Below are 9,144 nucleotides of genomic sequence, written 5' to 3'. Positions count from 1 at the left end.
CACTTACATACATACTTACATACCAACACTACATATCCATTTACACGCCGCACCCACAATATTTTGTTATCACACTTCACACGATAGATTCAATTCACGCACAAACCCGTGCGTGAATTTTGCAGTATGCCAAATTGCAGTATGCCAATGTTTATCGACGCGGGCGACTTATGCGCTTGACACAGAACACCAAGCTGTATCAACAGACGAAGACGAAAGCATTGTTATTGTCATGTTGGTTGTAATTAAATAGTTATTAGACTTGCCACCGCGTTTTATTTCATATTACGCCAACTCCTGCACTATTCGCAATGTAATTAAACTCCTTATAAGTTTAGCTTAGTCTTGCCAATATTATATATGTGAAGGTCTCAGTGGCATGGGTATGCCGTACTTTAATGACTATATGAAGTGCACGCTACTGGGAAGTTTGGCTATCCATTGGATATTTTTGATGTATTTAACATCACACAATGTAACTTGGGTAATACTTCCCAAGAGTATTTATTATTTATTATGCTTACGTTTGATAAACATTAAAATTATGTAAAACATCGTAAAAGTTACATTTGACCATTTAACGTTTATAACTTCTATACCTTTTCAAATTATACAAACCATCAACCATGGTTTTAGTTTTAGATCACGTTTGTAATGTATTAGCTGAAATGTTATGAGGGTAAACATAAAACATTAATAAATCAGTCCGAGATTGACCGCCGTTAAATGGCATAACCGACTCCTTATTTTATTAATTTTACTACTTTTCAGTATCTCTAGCGATTTACCTAATCACTAATTTGTTCACTCAATTAATTACTTTCACTTAATTGTGTACTGTAGCACCGTATTGCTATCGCTGTAATACTGGACTCTTAACACCACCATTAAATAACGTTGAAGCTCACGAATACCGCCTTCTTCATTATAAAACGTTGAGACAAGGCTATCGCTTATTCAAACGCTAATTCACACTAGAACTACTATGGCCATACCCGACGTTTATCATAAAGTTTGTACAATGTGACCTGCACGAATATCGATACCCATTAAACTTTAATTTTGAGGGTAATACTTGATGTGACGATAAATAAATTTAAATTCCTGTATACGTCATTTAGTAAATACGTAATGTATGTAAGACCGTCACTCCAACTGGCAAACAACACAACAACTTTTGTCTTACCGTACTGGCCGTACCAGCTCAGGTATAGTGAATTTGACAGTCTAGCAGGCAAATCGGCAAGGCGTACTCCACAAAACGGAATATGTCTATTCCAGCTATCGCTGCGGGATACTGTCCCGGCTTACGGATCGCTCGACTCAACGAAGGTAACTAATTTAGCTATTGAAATTGCCACGCTACGACGTGTCTATCACTTGTACACTCATAAAATGCAATGTCATTTGATTATCTATCATCACACAATGTCTTGATAAACAACATTAAATTTATTCAACAGTATTAAAAGAATAATTATTACTTCGACCTTCTGTCCTTTTCAAAAATAAAACTGACTAACCGCATTGCTGTATTCATTTCACTTTTTTTACTTATTCTCTTTCTTTTTTTTTTCTTTTTAGTCGCTGTAACCTAGACCATAGTCTACACAGCGACTTAGTTTAAGCTCAATCGCTGCAAACCAGACCGGCAGGCAAGAACCGGGTCCGTAGTCTGGGCAAGCGATTTTGCCAATTACCAAGTAACAGAACACAACAATTTACGGATAATAATTATAACTACTTACAGTTTTTTTTTTTTTTTTTTTCACCTCGTCGCCATTTGTAAGGTCCCTTGTCCTTACCGTAATAGCAGTAAGTCACCGTCTCACCACTACACTATAATGGCCAGCTGCACACGTCCGCCTCCTCTCGATGCCAGCCATAGACTGGCCGCTCTCGCCCACTACCGGTGTATATATACACGAACACTACCCCACTACTGGTGTATATATACACGAACACTACAGTCATTATGAAGGGAATTGGCGGGCGATGGAGCCAGCTGTGGTCAGAGTATCTCTGCGTCATCAAATCCTACTAATATTATAAACGCGAAAGTTTGTATGGATGTATGTTTGTTTGGATGTTTGTTACTCTTTAACGCCGCTACTATTGAAGCGATTTGGCTGAAATTTGGAATGGAAATAGATTTTACTCTGGATTAACACATAGGCATCCTGAAAAAAACCATGGATTCCTGAGATTGAATATCCTCAGTATGAATGTTTGTTACTCTTTCACGCCTCGGCTACTAAACCGAATCACCTGAAATTTTAAGTAGAGATAGAGTATAGTCTGGATTACCACATAGGCTACTTTTTATCCCGGAAAAATCCATGGCTTCCGAGAGATTTGTAAAAAACTAAATTCCACACAGACAAACTCTAGTTAGATTTGCAGAAGCAAGAGTATTTAAGTAACTGACGAAGCTCAACGAGTCCCACAGCCGAAGTGGCTATGGACAAGGCTTTGTTCAACAGACGAACCGATATATGTTGTGGTTCAAGGTGCTGGGACCAAGGTGCTGGGACATTGAAGACCCCAGAAAAGTGTTGTTTTAGTCGCCCCCTTCTGGCCTGACGACCTAATGAACTGCAGTGAGGAGCTGGATACAGGCGACTCGAGTATTTATACCTTACAGCCATTAAAGATATTCAAAAGTAAAAGTCTTTCGAGAGGTAGTGATGATAAATTTATTTATATTTTGTCAAATTGAGTGCGGAATTGCCATAAAGCAGTTGGTTTTAGTTGATGTGCTTATGCCAAAAACTATATAAATGCTTAACCAAACTATCCCTGTTCTTAAGAATATAGGTAAAATCTATCCCTGGCACCAAAACCATTACTTACACCTCCAAAAAGCACAAACTAAAGCCTCCATCAGATTAATAACCCCGCGGAGCCTTCCGACCCCAGCCGTCATTTGTAGCAGCAACTCGATACGTCTCCGGTTAATTCATAAAGGCGTTCCATTATTCATTCCCAAATTTCGTGATTTAGGGTCTCAGAGGGCCGGGATGGGTATTTGGTAGGATGTTAAACTTTGCAGACGTTTTATATCTTGAGGTTTGGCTTCATGAAGGTCGCGTAGGTTTTGTAACTAGAAAATTAGGGATTTCAAAAAAATATACTAGCCATATTTTAATAAACATAACTACTTATACTATACTATGTGCCTTCAATGCGATCACTTTTAAGTGAGTATGGGCATGAGTTTCTACCGCTTTGAAATGTTTAGTGTAGTATCACAGAAAGCATGGTAGTATCTCTGTTGTGTGAGGTCATAAAAGTTTTTGTTACAAAGCCTTTCATTTTAACTTTAAATTATTTAGCAGAACAAAAGTCAAAAGTAGATGTCCTATATTATTGAATAATTTGTTATGTAAGCAATGTAGGTACCTAGTAATAAAAGTTTTGAAATGAAAATGAAAGCAATAGGCAAATCAAACTTGTTACAAATACCTAAGCCGTTTTGACGGCCTGTCAAAACGGCTTAGGCATGGCGCAGTGGTATGCGCAGTGGATTAACAAGGTCCTAGGTTCGATCCCCGGCTGGGTCGATTGAGTTTTTCTTAATTGGTCTAGGTCTGGCTGGTGGGAGGCTTCGGCAGTGGTTAGTTACCACACTACCGACAAAGACGTACAGCTAAGCGATTTAGCGTTCCGGTATGATGTCTTGTAGAAACCGAAAGGGGTGTGGAATTTCATCCTCCTCCTAACAAGTTAGCCCGCTTCTATTTTGGATTGCATCATCACTTACCATCAGGTGAGATTGTAGTCAAGGGTTAACTTGTACACTTGGACAAGTAAAAGTAGGTGCCGTCTACTATTACTGGTAGGGGATCCCATGATTCGAAATGTGGATCTACTCGAGCATCAAAGACGAGAGGTTATATAATGATTTATTTATTTTGCTATCATCCGCGAAAATTCGGCGAACCCATGCGACAACGTCACCCAGGTCCGACAAAATACTCTCTACGTACGTTTCACCCCGAAACCGGAGCATCCTCAGGAGATGTTGACTCTACAACGTGCAATTGCAAAATTGACTTTGCAATTGCACGTTGTAGAGTCAACATCTCCTGAGGATGCTCCGGTGTAAAACGTACGTAGAGAGTATTTTGTCGGACCTGGGTGACGTTGTCGCATGGGTTCGCCGAATTTTCGCGGATGATAGCAAAATAAATAAATCATTATATAATCATGATGAATTTCCGCAAAGTAACGCCTGCTTCTATCCAATATTTAAAAGACGAGAGGGCCTCAGTCGAGGTACTAAACAGGTATTTTCCATTATGCTCATCTGCCAAGCGTGAGTTATACCAAAAATCACCTCTTCGGCTATTATACTAGAAATGAATGTACTTGACAACTCGGAATTTCTAACTGCAGTGTCTAATTAATTCAGTAAACTTGTAACATCATGCTGGGAGCACTAAATTAGACTAACAGCCAACTAACTCGAAGCCGTTTCAGATAAGTTAGTGAGCGTCGCTCTAACTTGACGATAGCAACCACTGTTGTCCCGGAATCTATCGTTTAGACTTCGCAACTTTGCTGGTTGGCAACTGGCACGAATGTTTTAGCTGTTGCTAGCTGTGTTGATTATATGGCTGATATTTAGAATCTATATAGCGCTTTATAATTTAAACCTCAAAAGCTTAAGTCGAAGTCGAAGTAGTCTTCGACCTTATTTGGAGCGAAAGAGGTGATTTATATTTAAATATTTATCGTAAACATTCTTTATTAAAGAAAACAAAATCTTTAAGCGCATTTACATAAACTACAATATTATTTTTCTTAAAAATGAGTCCAAGTTTTTATTAATAAACAATATTTCCTTAATGAACAGCCTATTAGTATTTCTGTTTTACTCTGCTATTACGTACAACAATTAGTCCAGCGGGCGGTAATCAAACCGTAGAGATCTTCAATATGCGTGACGTGCGCTGTAGCATGGTGCGGGTAACAGTTCAATTCACTTTTAAAAGTTCAACTCGATTCACGTTAATAGTAAGTATTCTGAACGTCACAAGGCAACTGCCACCAGCACCATGCTACAGCGCACGAACTGTAGGATTTTCCTATCCTTTTCGATGCGATCCGTTCCTTTAACTATTGAGCTATTAACACTATGAGTATTGAGGTTTATTATTTACCAATGTACCATTGTGCATACAGGGTATATAATATGAATAATACATAACGTGTTAATACTGATTGAGTATTGACTGGGCCGATTATTATCACATTACCGAGGGTATTGGTTGCGGCGTCGCCTCGAATGGGATAATTTGCAATATAATTAAACTTAAACGACGCGGTGCATGTGAATCGAGAGCTCAATGGCTTCAGACCTCTGTGGTTTATTCATTTGTTGTACTAGTGATGGAGCAAACGCAAGAAAATATTAGCCACGTGTTGGTGGTCACAACATAGATGGGAAACTATTACCAGATTTGAGAGATAAATTCTCAATAAACCAAAAATTTTTATATAGGTATACTCTCCGTAGTCAGGGATCCGTAGAACATTTTTTACACCTGATTACTATCAACCTTTTTCGTAAGTAGCTTCATCTCGATGAGACGATCAACTTTTTTATTTACGAAAATTCTTGATTCTGGTAACTAACTGGGTTACCAGGATTACAAATATCTGAGCACCGGAACGAGATAATGTACCACGCGATTTGTAGGACATTGTGGCTGTTAAGTTGTTTAACTATTAAATAAGCAACAGTAAACAAAATCTGGTTAGTAACAAATTTTGGTAAACTACCCTCCCCACAAGCTGTATCCGTTTTGATACAGGTTATTAAACTAAAATTTGTATTTCCTAGTGACTCGGTTAGCTACTGGAATCGGTAATTTTCTTAAATAAAAAAGTTGATTGTCTAATCGAGATGAAGCTTCTCACGAAAAATTAACTTGATAGTAATCAGTTGTAAAAAATGTTCTACGGATCCCGGACTACCATTATATGATATTGTGAAAATTCTCTAATGAACTTTGTTAGCAGATGCCTACGTCATAACATGCCAAATTTCAGCCTGATCCGTCCAGTAGTTTGGGCTGCATGTTGATAGATCACTATGTCAGTCTGTCACCTTTGAGTTTTGTATGTATATTTAGATTTAGATAAGTTATTTACACAGAGTAAAAATACATATTACATATACATATGTATATAATCTTTTTGGATATTTACCTCTAAATTCAACTGCTACATGCATGAAATATAATTTATATTCGTTGTAACGCTTAACGCGCGTTTTTGTTAAAAAGTCACAAACAGAGAGAATTTTCAATTTTGTTTTATTGGCGGATAAAATTCATTTGTTATCAAAGGAAAAAAATAATTGGGCAAATTTTTCCGGACTCGCCTCGGGGGAATACGCTGATAATAATTTTATAATCCCTTACGTATTGTTTATCCTAAAAAACATGAATATGAAAATGGCGCCAAGTCGGTTAAAAACAAATAAGGGTCAAAATTATTAATATTTACACATGAAAATTAGATTAAAACGATTAATTCTTACCTACTCCTGGGCAAGAGACCATGTTTTCTTAACACAAATTAGCCTTCAGATTTAAATGCTTTGATTTAGTTTTTCAACTCTTAGCTCTCATTCGCACGAAAGTTTTTTTAACGGACGTTCATAAACTCTCGTGAAGTTGAATGAAGGTCTATTTCCAACAGCCAAAATTAAAAATGCAACACTGTTCGACAAAAAGCGTCGTGTTCTCCAAACGCTATCGTGTGAACACCTTTTTAACGTTCATTAAAAAAAGCTCTCGTGCGAATGAGGGCTTAGAACTTGGCTGGTGTGTGGTTCATAATTATTCTAGCGGTCAAGCTTCGTTTAGACAGTAACCCAAGCAACAAAAAACTTTAGCCGCTTGTAATACGAGTATTGTTAAAAAACAAAATCCTAAGTTTTAGTCGAAAGTTCTACGAGTAAGTTCGTTTTCCATCTATTGCACTATTACCATATCTACTTAAAGAATACTAATGTTCATATATAGACAGAAAGAACACGGTTTTAGTAGTAAGTCGGAATTTGCTATCGTTATATCGGCCGATGGACATCCACTGCATGACATAGGTCTTTTGTAGGCTCTTCCAAACATCACGATACTGAGCCGCCTGCATCCAGCGAATCCCTGCGACTCGCTTGATGTCGTCAGTCCACCTGGTGGGGGCCGACCAACATTGCGCTTTGTAGTGCGGGGTCGCCATTCCAGCACCTTGGGACTCCAAAATCCATCGGCTCTTCGAACAATAGGCCTGCCCATTGCCACTTCAGCTTCGCGACTCGTTGAGCTATGTCGGTGACATTGGTCTTCTAGGGATCTCATCATTTCTGATTCGATCACGCAGAGCATAGCTCGCTTCATCGCCCGCTGTGTGATTGAGCCTTCTTATGAGGCTCATAGTCAGCGACCAAGTCTTGAATTCCGACACTGGAATTTGCTATAAATAATCTAAAATTCATTTTGATTCTTTGTCCAATATGTCGATAAATAATATTCCTTTGGGCATCTTTTATCTGCTTTCAAATTCAATATTAGATATCGAAGGAAGTGCAAGTACCTGCTGAAGTTGATCCAAATTGAACTTTCCCGTTACTCGAACGATTGCTTATTGCTGTTCGCTGTCTCTTTGCACTTTGTATTCGCACTTTAATCTCTTAGTGACAGCTCAGTGAGGCGAACATTCAGATCGGCAGCATCTAAGATGATTACTTTAGACACAGATGCGGGTGGAGTGACGCAATACGTTGCAAGCACGGCGCAGAGCTGCGTTAGGAATATATAATGGCTGAAATTCCTTGATATCCTTGCCATATCTAGATTATTGTCTTTCGACAAATGGCGGTATATCCATTCACAATGGCTAGATTTTTAAATGGCACAGGCCGGTGTCCGAAATCTGGTCCTGCGCTGACCAACCCGCATGCTCAGCGTGGTCAGTATCAGGCAAACCTTTGTAGATGGACCAACAGAGTTGCGAAGCTGAAGTGGCAATGGGCGGGGCTCATAGTTCGAAGAACCGATGGACGTTGGGGTCCCAAAGTGCTGGAATGGCGACCTCGCACTAGTAAGCGCAGTGTTGACCCCCACCAGGTGGACTGACGACATCAAGCGAGTCGCAGGGATTCGCTGGATGCAGGCGGCTCAGTATCGTGATGTTTGGAAGTCCCTACAAAAGGCCTATGTCCTGCAGTGGACGTCCATCGGCTGATATGATGATGATGATGATGATCTAGATTATTGTCACTAACATTGAAAACTAGTGGACGCCCGCGATTTTGTCCGCCTTAGATTTCCTTAATCCGACAAATTATGTTCATAGCGGACATCTACTATCTATAAACTACCTCCTTGCCAAATTACATCTTTGTATGTCTAGCGGTTTTCGATATTTTGTGATCGTGAGTGACCTTTCGCTAACTTAATTACTAATGCTACTAATATTATTATTCCGAAAGTTATAAAAATAACTTTTTATATAGGAAACATCGATGATCCCCGCGAAACACCCATATCTCGAAGTCAATATCTGATTTTGACGGCCTCCATGGCGCAATGGTATGCGCGGTGAATTTACAAGACGGAGATCCTGGGTTCGATCTCCGAATGGACTAACTGGGGTTTCTTAATTGGTTCAGGTCTGGCTACGGCCGTGGCTAGTTACCACCCTACCGGCAAAAGACGTACCGTCAAGCGATTTAGCGTTCTGGTACGATGTCGTGTAGAAATCGAAAGGGATGTGGATTTTTATCCTACTCCTAACAAGATAGCCCGCTTCCATCTTAGATTGCATTATCACCCTACTGTCAGGTGAGATTGTAGTCAAGGGCTAACTTGTCAAAAACCACATAATACATATGTACAAGTAGTGCCTTACAAGTAAATCTAAAGGGTTGCAAATCTCTCTGGTTCTAGCTTACCAATGAAAGGGGTAAAAAGAAAATTCAGAATCAGAATTTTGATATGAGACATTTGCCAATGCGTCTTGGACGTCATTGAGGTATATTTTATTTGAAACAATTTAACGGACATTGCACCAATAAGGTCGAATTTCAACAAATATTAAATGCATAACTTCAACCAAGTTTCGGTCAGTCGT

Source organism: Bicyclus anynana, chromosome 7, assembly GCF_947172395.1.
Source record: "Bicyclus anynana chromosome 7, ilBicAnyn1.1, whole genome shotgun sequence".
In the NCBI taxonomy this organism is placed as follows: Eukaryota; Metazoa; Arthropoda; class Insecta; order Lepidoptera; family Nymphalidae; genus Bicyclus; species Bicyclus anynana.
The sequence above is the reverse complement of the archived record's forward strand: the minus strand, read 5'-3'. Positions refer to the sequence as shown.